A 12518-nucleotide genomic window follows, 5' to 3' on the forward strand; every position below is an offset into this window, starting at 1 on the left:
TCTGAAGTTGTACCACACACTACTCCTCTTATTTTTGCAGTGAAAAGCAGGCAGCAATGCAGTGTTAACAAGTGATACCATGGTACCAGGAGATATCTGGCAGTTGTAAAAGGGACAATAGTGTGGGGGGAGGGGAGGAGGGTTTCAAATTAATATTAGGTGATTAATGCTTTATGAAAGTAAAAATCTAATAGAAGGCATAAAGAGAACCTGAGAATGAATAGCTAATATTCACCAGGACCTAAGCAGGTTAGGCAAACAGGTTAGGAATGCAGCCAGGATCATCTACTGCATTGCTCCATGTCTGAAAATCTTTTTTTAATTAATGTTTTTTGATATATAAGTTTAGAAAAAATTGTTTCTCCCCCCCCCCAACACTGGCATCCTGGGAAGTTGTAGACACAAGGGCAGGGGTCAAGTAATAAAAGTCTGAAGAATTTGCAGATCAAGAAAGCAAGCAAATAAATTTAAGAACTTAGAAGAGGCTGCTGGATCAGGCTAATGGCCCACCCATATATTACAGCATCTTGTTCTTGCAGTGGCCAACCAGATGCCTATGAGAAACCCACAAGCAGGACCTGAACACATCACTTTCCGCACTTGTGACCCAGCAACTGGCATTCAAAGGCATGCTATCTCCAGCAATGGAGGTGGAACCTAGCCATCATGGTTAGTAATCATTGAATTTGAAACCATCGCTGGTCTGTATGGCTCATGCCAAGTCCACAATAACAATTGACTCAAGATTTGAAAGGGATGGCTGCCCTAAACCACAGAGATGCCAAAACTAAGACACTGCATTAAAAAAATATATCTGGATGAAATGGATATCCATTTGTATTAAACCATATAAACATCTAGATCATTTTTTTGCCATTAACAAGCTATTACTAAGACATTTGGAGAATATTTTTTCTATGCCATCCAGAGCTGAATAATTAGATTGTAAAATGCTTGAGGGGCAGGAACCTGTCCTTGCTTAAGAAACTCTACACAACACAGTAGAGATGGATGGTGCTATAGAAATAATAAAACATTATACTTCTGTGCAGCTATTTTAAAACAGATTTTCTTGAAGATATGCCTACCTGTTGCTACAATCAGTCTAACCATGGTCCTTAGCTGAAGAAAGCCTAGGACCCAGGCACTTTCAAGGGCCAATAACAAATTTTGACACCCATCCACATACCCCAGGGCCCTTTGTTGAATTTGGTCCTCTTCATGGGTGGGAGAAGCAGTATTCTGCTTCAGTTATTATTGTTGTGCCAAATATTTATCCTGTATCCCCCCACCCCAATGCTCTTCATAAGTTTATGAGAAAAGAAATTGCATTTGCACTCTGCAGCCTTCCTGGGTGCCTGCACTTCCTGTTGACTCAATGATGTCCTTCCTCGACCGAGCTTTCTGGTAAGTGCAAAGGGCCTTCCATATACCTGGCTGCTGGTTGCTGTTGTTTTAAAGTTAAGTCTTTTTAATTGTTGTTTTATGGGAAATCCCTGCTTTTACTTTAAAAGAAAACTATTTGAACCAACGTCTTTTAAAGTAAAAGAAAGACTTGAATTAAAAACAAAGTAAGTGAGCACACTGATCTCAGGTGCTCGTGCCTCCTATCTTCCCACATTTCAATTAAAACCCAGGGGAAGACTTCATGAGGTAACTTCTCCCATGGGCCTTTTTTAGATCCGGAAGCACCAGCAGCTCGGAAGGCATTGGAGAAATGTTTAATGCAGATAACAACATACACATACAAAATTAAAAAAAATTCCTTCCAGTAGCACCTTAGAGACCAACTAATTTTGCTATTGGTATGAGCTTTTGTATGCACACACACTTCTTCAGATACCACATGCACACGATAGCTCATACCAGTAACAAACTTAGTTGGTCTCTAAGGTGCTACTGGAAGGATTTTTTTTATTTTGTTTCGACTACGGCAGATCAACACGGCTACCTGCCTGTAACATACACATACAACACTCATAGCTACTTTACAGCAATAAATTAATATTGGTCCTGCACCCATCAGAAGTATAAAGAGAGAAACATGCAAAGTCTATTTCACTGGTAAAAAAAAAGTTTTAGAAATTGGAGGACAGATTTTAACACAGCATTAGTCAGAAAATAATAAAACAATGTATAATCCAAAATACCTAAAGTATTAATCTAGTAATATTCAGAAGGACGAGTTGTACCCACCCACTAAAAATGAACATCACCATAGAAGATAACTGAATTACCAAAGGCCTGAGTAAACAAGGTGAATGTTCTTGCCAGGGTGCCTGGTGCCTAGGGACTGAGAAGGATAGTCCCAGGTACATCTCCCTGGGGAGAACATTCCACAACCTGGGAATAGGTAAAGCACTACTGAAAGTACCTATTCACGTGTGGCCTAAACATGAGCAACTACCATCTGTCCGTCCACTGATCAATCGAAGGCTGCACTCACACAGAACTTCATTCCATTTCCCCAATATTTCCCTCATTGAGCTTTCACACTGTAAAAGACACTTCTGAAAATCTAGCGGAAGTTTAGCACTCATTCTGTGTTGTTTCGAGAAAAAAATCCATTTGCAACTGCTTTAACCCAGAAAATCGAGAAAGAAAAGTGATGAAATTTAGGGCAGTGTGCTGCATACACTTCTTTCCTGCCATTGTCATGGGCAAATGGGGGGGGGGGCAGAAGCATGCATGTGTTGAAAGGATGGGGGAGTGGAGACATTGGGTGCATTCAGATGTGGGGAATATTGCACTAGTTTTCCTAACTATAATGCTAGCACTTCTGTTTTTCTAAAGTTCCTTTCACACTGCAGTACAGTACCTATCACATTTTGGAACTGTGGCTTTTTCACCAATATATAGCATGTTGCACTGAATCTCATTCACACCAGTGGGTGGGGTGTGGCATTGGACAATATCTCTAGTCCATTTCTTGAAGAAAAATGTTTCTATTGATAATTTCAAAAGGATGCCAGTTCATTAATAACTAAAACCTTTTAGTTTTTAAGGTGCCACAAGGCTCTTTCTCAATTTTGTATAATACTTATAAATGTTAATAAAGTTGTGGTCAAGTTATAACCCCAACTCGGGGTCTGCCACTTTCTTGTGGACCACAAAGAAATAAAATAATCTCTCTCCCCCTCTCTCTTTTGTACGGCTGCTGCTGAATTGCTTTTCTTTTTTCTCTCCTATAAAAGAGCTTGGCCCATCCCCTAGTGAACATGCAGATGTTAATTTGGCTTTGTCCAGGACCATTATGCTGTCAGCTCTCAAAGAAAATAGGGCTTGTAAAAACTCTGTAGTCAGACAAAAGCATAGCGAACACTTCAGGACGGTTTGTACTGCAGCCTGCTAATAACCTTTTCGGAACAATGGCAAACACAGAAATCTCCACAGCAGAACATGAGACTTTTCTGCCAACTTCCATCTCCACTTATTCACAACTCTTGTTCACCTCCAGTTCTTTACAGAATGTAATGTAATTCCTCATCCAGCTTCCTCTGCATATAAGTGAAGGCAAATAGCATCTGCTCCAATGTGACAGTCCTTCGGTTGGCAAAAGCACTATTAGTTTAAGAGGGGTGTGTGTTTTAATCAATGAAAGGTGATCTCTTAAGTGAAAATTTATTTCTCAGAGATGACCATTTTCCTAGCTGGTTGGCTTTAGGTTAGTGGGTTTCCTTTGACATAGATCAGGGATGGGTAACACTTTTTCTTTTGAGTTGATTTACAGCAGTGATGGCCAAACTAGGCCCTCTAGCTATTTTGGGACTACAATTCCCATCATCCCTGACCACTAGTCCTGTTAGCTAGGGACTATGGGAGTTGTAGTCCCCAGAAAGCTGGAGGGCCAAGTTTGGCCATCACTGATTAACAGCATCAAATTTATGAATCACTTCTCATGGCCAAAAATAATAATCATAATGATAATTCCTAAAGCAATGTACAACAAAATGAAAATGCAGTAATAAAAATACATAATTAAAAACTATTCATCTAAGTCCTACTCAGAGCTGATCTTTTAAAACTAATAGACCAAACTTAGTCATGTTTATTAATTTCAACGCGTCTACTCTGAGTTGTACCAGCATGGAATACCATCAGATAATCAGAGTAAAAACATTCAAACATTGGGTAGTAGTGAACTAAAATTAACTCAAAGTAGGCCCATGGAATATAATGAACATTACTGTTAGGTCCATTTATTCAAAACATCTACTCTGAGTAAAGCTTAATTAAATACCACCCATTGGTTGCTGCCAAAATCCCGGGTGTGTGTATGTCTTTGCCTGGTGTTGAAACCATTACAAACTTGGTGCCAGGCGGGCCTCCACTGGAAAGGAATTCTGTTGATGAGGAAGGCTGCATTCCTTCAGGTGTAGCCTTCTGGAGGCACATACTGTTTATGGGTGCAGCAAGGGCCAAAGTCTCATTTTTGTGTGTGATTCTCCTTCCCTCCCATCTCTCTCTCCTCTCTTGCCATCCACATGTTATTAAGTCAAGGGCCACATTACACCAGGGGCTGCAGTTTGTCCACCCCTAACAGTTCAACAAATGCATGGCCTGTAATCCATTAACATTGTTTCACAGTTTTCATTTCTTATTTCCTAACTTCTAAAGGAATTTCTTGAGTGGCCAGTATGAAAATACATTCTTTGATGCATCCATGCTGGCAGAACATGAAATTACATGCTCATTGAAATGAACTTCCAAATCCATGTTTTATCTGTTAGTTGCCATGTATGTACAGGGGTGTTAGGGGAAGGATAGGACCTCCTTCTGGGGTAGTTTGTCTACCTTTGGTCCCCACTCTGCGCTCAGCTCTCACCTGTGGCTCCTAGAAGCTATCAGCATGTGACAGTGACCACACCTCGGGAAATGACTTTAACTGGCCTGCTAAGCCAGATTAGGGTAGCCGATGGCTCTCAAACACTCGGTGAGTTGGGGACTTCCCCTGCATGTGAGGACAGGTTCTGGCAGATTGAGCAAACAAGAAAAATAGTGGGTCCAATGGCCAAGAAGATGGTTTCTGCATGTGTTGTAGAGGGGGCAGATGGGCTCATCAACTTGGGAAAGTAGCCCATCTAGGAGAAGGAAAACTCTGATCCTGAATCTTCACTGCTTTCCATGATATAATTGGGGGAAGAAAAGGCTAAGGAGTAAACCCTACACAATCGACAGTAGAGTCCCTAAGATGGCTGGATGGCACCTTGTATGCCTCTGTCCAGCAATTCCTACAGCTGAGACGGTGCCATATGTATTGCTCTGCTTTCCTTTGGATCATATTGGCGAGGCCGAGAAGGGGGTCTTGCTGTCTGCTAATGCAGCAATTTGGCTTCACCCCCCAGAGGCACACTCTTCAGACAGATGGATGCAAACAACAAAAACAAAAGGCAAGCCCTTTCAAGCTGACCTGCTTTCCTTGGGAAGGGGAAACTAACAAGATTTGTTTCAGGAGGCCTTTGCAAGGACAGGAGTATCAACATGACCATTAAAATGCTATGTCACACAGTAGAAAGTATTTGTTGACATGCCTAGCCATGGAAGCATGGAATTCATTTACCCCAGCTCTTTACAACACTGAAAGCAGTGAATACCGAACATTCTGCTCTTGACAACTGATGGACAGACCGCCTTTTGCAGTAGATTTGTCAGTCTTAGTATCAGGCGTTTTTTGGGTGTCTCTTTCCCCACAACAACAGCAGAAATTGCCTGGGTTGGGATTTCACTCACTTTTCTCAGTGAAGAAGTGCTGCCTTGAGTTGGGCAGAAGTGGATGACACCAGCTAGGAATACATTGCAGAGGTAGGTACCACTGTTTCTGCACATAAACATGATTTATGTAGTGGAGAGCTTTGCATCTGCCCAGAGGAAACTGGTGTCTCATCTACTAACAATATTGATGCATTAATTTAATAATAAGACTGCACTCGGCATGAACACACACAAAGCAAATCCATGGTGACAGAGAGAGAACTAACACACATAAAACCCATCTTGAAGCAGACTTATCTCTTCACAGGGCAGCTATATACAGTGGTACCTTGGGTTACATACGCTTCAGGTTACAGATGCATCAGGTTACAGACTCCGCTAACCAAGAAATAGTACCTCGGGTTAAGAACTTTGCTTCAGGATGAGAACAGAAATTGTGCGGCAGCGGCGCGGCAGCAGTGGGAGGCTCCATTAGCTAAAGTGGTACCTCAGGTTATGAACAGTTTCAGGTTAAGAACGGACCTCTGGAACGAATTAAGTTCTTAACCTGAGGTACCACTGTATATGCTTACTAAAGAGAATGTTGCCTCACTGAAGTAAGATACAGCACCCACCAAACCATGAGTTACAATTCAACATTAATGCAGATCTCCATGTTAATAATTTGAATGCAGTAATTGTTATAATGTGTAAGGAGGTGATTCAGACACAAAATGCATCCCCTTGGGCATCCAATTGCATTTCTGTTCACCTGAACTCCTTGTTCTCTGAATATTTCAGACATGCCTCATTTTATGCACCATCCTATTAGATGTGGTGGCAGTCACAAACATCAAGCACTTAAGGAACCTGCAACATTTCTCATCAATGTGGGCTGGTCTCATGCTAGCTGCCTCCTACTCTCAAGTGTAGATAGGAAACTGGCCATGCCTATTAAAGCTTGAGCTACAATATATCACAGAGGAATCGTAAAAGTATAGAAAGCTGGCATAAATTACCCCTATTCCAAATTCTGTTCAGGAGTAGGGCTACTGCCATAGGAATCTGCAGAGGGGAAACAAGTCTTTAAAAGAGAGTTTGACTTACACCACCCTTTCTGCCAGTATAAATTCTGCCAGGTTCCAAGGTCATGAGATCAAGCTGGATAGAGTTAGAATCCACTGTAAGTGCCCCTGGCCCACTCCTAGTCCTGCTACTCCTCTGAAACATCCAGCCACCAGGGCTTATGCCAGCCTAAGATTCACAAGTCTTAGCTCAGCCAGCTGAGCCCTGGCCAACCCAGGCTGAAAGAGTTATGGCAGCATATCTCTAGCTGAGCTGGAGATCTGCAGCTCATCTGGTAGTTCTTTGGTTTGGATTGTTCCTTCAGTCTCTAAGGCTGCAGTTCTATGTGCAGCTGCTTCTGAGTTACACTGATTGAATACTGTGAGATTTATTTATTTTTATGTGGTTATTTATAAAATGTAGTTATTTACTTATGCAGCTCTCATATCAGGCCAGCGTACATCAAAATAAAAACACAAAAAGCAGTACAAGGCAATCATTAAAATGGCTGTTTAGTCTTTTTTTTTTAAATCAACAACAATAACTTCTGTATAAACATGCATAGGGTTGTGCCACAGGGTGCCACAATTCCCTTTTTCTTTCCATTTTGCTCCAGCAGATTAACATGGCTAGAACATAATGAAAAAAATGTAATTTTAAGAACTCAAAATACTTAAAAAATGAAATGAGGAATACAAGGGAAGAAGGGCTGAGTAATTAATTATAGCTCTGTAGCCATAGAGCCTGTTGTCTTTGTCCATGGAGTTTTCTTGGCAAGGATACTGGAGTGGCTTGCCGGTTCCTCCTCCAGGTGGATCACGTTTGGTCAAAACTCTCCACTATGACCTGTTCATCTTGTGTGCCCTGCTCGGCGTAGTTCATAGCTTCTCTGAGTTCTTCAAGCCCCTTCGCCACGGCAAGGCAGTGATCCATGAAGGGGCAGTGATCCATGAAGGGGTAAAGGAAGCGAAAGGAAAGTCCAATGCTGTAAAGAAAAATATTGCATAGGAACCTGGAATGTAAGAACCATGAACCTAGGTAAGTTGGAGGTGGTCAAAAATGAGATGGCAAGAATAAATATTGACATCCTGGGCATCAGTGAACTAAAATGGACGGGAATGGGCGAATTCAGTTCGGATGACCATCACATCTACTACTGTGGGCAAGAAACCCGTAAAAGAAATGGAGTGGCCCTCATAGTCAACAAAAGAGTGGCGAAAGCTGTACTGGGATGCAATCTCAAAAATGATAGAATGATCTCGATACGAATCCAAGGCAGACCTTTTAACATCACAGTAATCCAAGTTTATGCACCAACCACTGGTGCTGAAGAAACTGAAATAGACCAATTTTATGAAGACTTACAAGACCTTATAGAAGTGACACCAAAGAAGGATGTTCTTCTCATTATAGGGGATTGGAATGCTAAAGTAGGGAATCAAGAGATAAAAGGAACAACTGGCAAGTTTGGCCTTGGAGATCAAAACGATGCAGGGCAAAGGCTAATAGAGTTCTGTCAAGAGAACAAGCTGGTCATCACAAACACGCTTTTCCAACAACACAAGAGACGTCTCTACACATGGACATCACCAGATGGGCAGTATCGAAATCAGATTGATTATATTCTCTGCAGCCAAAGATGGAGAAGCTCTATACAGTCAGCAAAAACAAGACCTGGAGCTGACTGTGGCTCAGATCATCAGCTTCTTATAGCAAAATTCAAGCTTAAACTGAAGAAAGTAGGAAAAACCACTGGGCCGGTAAGATACAATCTAAGTCAAATCCCTTATGAATACACAGTGGAAGTGAGGAACAGGTTTAAGGATTTAGATTTGCTGGACAGAGTGCCTGAAGAACTATGGATGGAGGCTCGTAACATTGTACAGGAGGCAGCAACGAAAACCATCCCAATGAAAAGGAAATGCAAGAAAGCAAAGTGGCTGTCCAACGAGGCCTTACAAATAGCGGAGGAGAGAAGGCAAGCAAAATGCGAGGGAGATAGTGAAAGATACAGGAAATTGAATGCAGATTTCCAAAGAATAGCAAGGAGAGACAAGAAGGCCTTCTTAAACGAGCAGTGCAAACAAATAGAGGAAAACAACAGAATGGGAAGAACCAGAGATCTGTTCAAGAAAATTGGAGATATGAAAGGAACATTTCGTACAAAGATTACCATAATAAAGGACAAAAGTGGTAAGGACCTAACAGAAGCAGAAGACATCAAGAAGAGGTGGCAAGAATACACAGAGGAATTATACCAGAAAGATATGGATGTCTCGTACACCCCAGGTAGTGTGGTTGCTGACCTTGAGCCAGACATCCTGGAAAGTGAAGTCAAATGGGCCTTAGAAAGCACTGCAAATAACAAGGCCAGTGGAAGTGATGGTATTCCAGCTGAACTATTTAAAATTTTAAAAGATGATGCTGTTAAGGTGCTACACTCAATATGCCAGCAAATTTGGAAAACTCAGCAGTGGCCAGAAGATTGGAGAAGATCAGTCTACATCCCAATCCCAAAGAAGGGCAGTGCCAAAGAATGCTCCAACTACCGCACAATTGCACTCATTTCACACGCTAGCAAGGTTATGCTTAAAATTCTACAAGGAAGGGTCAAACAGTATGTGGATCGAGAACTCCCAGAAGTGCAAGCTGGATTTAGAAGAGGCAGAGGAACCAGAGACCAAATTGCAAACATGCGCTGGATTATGGAGAAAGCTAGAGAGTTCCAGAAAGACATCTACTTCTGCTTCATTGACTATGCAAAAGCCTTTGACTGTGTCGACCACAGCAAACTATGGCAAGTTCTTAAAGAAATGGGAGTGCCTGATCACCTCATCTGTCTCCTGAGAAATCTCTATGTGGGACAAGAAGCAACAGTTAGAACTGGATATGGAACAACTGATTGGTTCAAAATTGAGAAAGGCGTACGACAAGGCTGTATTTTGTCTCCCTGCTTATTTAATTTATACGCAGAATACATCATGCGAAAGGCTGGGCTGGATGAATCCCAAGCTGGAATTAAGATTGCCGGAAGAAATATCAACAACCTCAGATATGCAGATGACACAACCTTGATGGCAGAAAGTGAGGAGGAATTAAAGAACCTTTTAATGAGGGTGAAAGAGGAGAGTGCAAAATATGGTCTGAAGCTCAACATCAAAAAAACGAAGATCATGGCCACTGGTCCCATCACCTCCTGGCAAATAGAAGGGGAAGAAATGGAGGCAGTGAGAGATTTTACTTTCTTGGGCTCCATGATCACTGCAGATGGTGACAGCAGCCACGAAATTAAAAGACGCCTGCTTCTTGGGAGAAGGGCAATGACAGGCCTAGACAGCATCTTGAGAAGTAGAGACGTCACCTTGCCAACAAAGGTCCGTATAGTTAAAGCCATGGTTTTCCCAGTAGTGATGTATGGAAGTGAGAGCTGGACCATAAAGAAGGCTGATCGCCGAAGAATTGATGCTTTTGAATTATGGTGCTGGAGAAGACTCTTGAGAGTCCCATGGACTGCAAGAAGATCAAATGCATCCATTCTTAATGAAATCAGCCCTGAGTGCTCACTGGAAGGACAGATTGTGAAGCTGAGGCTCCAGTACTTTGGCCACCTCATGAGAAGAGAAGACTCCCTGGAGAAGACACTGATGCTGGGAAAGATGGAGGGCACAAGGAGAAGGGGGCGACAGAGGATGAGATGGTTGGATAGTGTTTTCGAGGTTACCAGCATGAGTTTGACTAAACTGCGGGAGGTAGTGGAGGACAGAGGTGCCTGGCGTGCTCTGGTCCATGGGGTCACGAAGAGTCGGACACGACTAAACGACTAAACAACAACAACAAAGCCATAGAGCCATAAAGATACAATCAAATGATATGAAACAGAATAGGTGTTTGGATGAAGGGAGCTGAATAACAGTCAAAGAGCTGAACACAGAAAAATAGCAAAATAATGGATGGTCCTTCTGCTGCCCCCCCCTCAATGCTCATTCCTGTTCCAAGTCCCACAGTCTCTTCTGGAAGCTTACCCTTTGACTGAAGACGAACAGTCTGAACACAAACCATTCAGTAAGGTTGTCATACTGATACACACTATTGTGCCAGATACGTCCCTGGTGTATCTGTGGCTTAGCTAATGGAGCTGCAAAAGAAGCTGATGAGACCCAGTGACCTTACTAGCATTTCTGGGGGCAGGGTTTTTTTTTTGTGCTTTATCATAAGGAAGGTGGGGGGGGATAGTTAGATACATTTTTGGCAGCAGGTACACTCACTTCAGGATTCTTTCCATTAATTCAGCTTTTTTCAACAAACAAACAAACCAAACTCTGATGCTGCAGCATTCTTTTTAAAATGGCTTAAATCAAATTTTTATTTTTATTTTTTAAAAAAAGAAATTCCAGATTGTAACCTAGAATAAAAGAGATTGTCAGACATTTTCTAGCTTTACTGTGATTTATTTTGGAAGTCAGTGACATTCAAAACACAAGATGCTTACACATGCAGAAATCTTATCTACTGGACACCCTTTCTGTATTATAAACAAGGCTAAATGAGAAGCGCAAGGCAGAAGTGTGCATCAGTTCTGTGTGTGGCCAAACAGGCAAATTGGGGTCTTTCCCAGCCTCCCAAGTAAAAATGTGATGTCATTAACCCACCCCACCCCCCATTGGATCAGCATCTCCACAAATTCTTGTGTCAATTTGTTTAGCAAGGCAATTCAGGTTTGGGAAGGCTTGCGCGGAATGCCTTTGGAAGGTTCGCCTCTGGGAGTGGGTCCACCTCCTTCTCATTACCACGTCTGCTGCTCATTCCCTTGCCCTCTTCCTTTAGGGCCTAGTTCACACAACCACCATGGAAAGTGGAAAATATTGTTTCTTCATCTCATTCCATTCATTGTTTGTAGATGGAAGGTGAATGAGCAGCAGTGGCAAAAAGGAAGGACACCAGGGCCAGGAAGTCCAGGGATCATTGTTGGGCCCTTCACAGCGTGCAGTTCTCAGCAAGTGCCTGCTAATGATGATCCCTGATACTGACCCTGCCAATCACCATTGAACGAATCCTGACAAATCCTAGGGGAAATGGGAATGTCCTCCCAAATTACTTCAGCCACAAGGGGTAGGAGGTTGGGTGGGTGATAGTTATCTCCCACAACCAAACCCCAGAACAAAAACATCCCTCCCACAACCTTAGCTTAGAGAGGACGCTCCTCTCCATATCTCCACCTCCACACAAAATCTGTAATTTTCCACAAAAAGGAGACTTAATTTGAGCCAAATTGCAAAATGGCTGTCATCCCAAGAATTGATTTCACACCAGGGCTTAGTTATGTGCAAAGATGGGCAGAGTGTTTTGAATGCTATTAATTACAAAAGCCCACATGCATGCAGACATATGCATTCCCAGTTAAATGATCTCAGGCAGGTATGAATTTGAACACCTATCATTGTATTAATTCAGCATAGCTGGGAAATAATGAAAAGTACATGGGGAGTTTGATATAAAAGCAGTGCCGATTCAGCACAGTGACAGTAATAAGATTCGGACTCTTTAAATTTCCCAAGCCATTTCTGCTGCTAAAGAGGTATACCCATGAAGTATAGCATCACCCATTACTTGGGACAGAACTAGCCAGATGTCAGATTGGCCTAAAGGCAGAATGAACTGCACCAATTTGCATCCGTTGAGGAGCAGGTTCATTTTATGAGGCTTTCTTTGAAATCCCAGAGGGCTCATCTACATCCCCTTGTGTGCCTGCGTAGCTGCATGAA

At 42.3% G+C, this 12518-nt stretch overlaps 1 protein-coding gene and 1 long non-coding RNA gene across 2 annotated transcripts in view; one reads left to right on the plus strand and one right to left on the minus strand.

The window, feature by feature from the left end:
- Positions 1 to 12518, minus strand: part of LSAMP (limbic system associated membrane protein) — a gene marked incomplete at its 5' end in the record, with an annotated part of 239036 nt that overhangs the window by 111701 nt on the left and 114817 nt on the right. The window lies entirely within an intron of this gene.
- The window catches only part of LOC310760630, a 30308-nt gene continuing 23415 nt past the window's right edge, over positions 5626 to 12518 (plus strand). Inside the window, exon 1 of the long non-coding RNA XR_014547082.1 lies at positions 5626 to 5802. This is a non-coding gene — a long non-coding RNA (uncharacterized lncRNA). The remainder of the gene's footprint in view (positions 5803 to 12518) is intronic.

Source organism: Podarcis filfolensis, assembly GCF_964270895.1.
Source record: "Podarcis filfolensis genome assembly, chromosome: 4".
Classification (NCBI taxonomy): Eukaryota; Metazoa; Chordata; class Lepidosauria; order Squamata; family Lacertidae; genus Podarcis; species Podarcis filfolensis.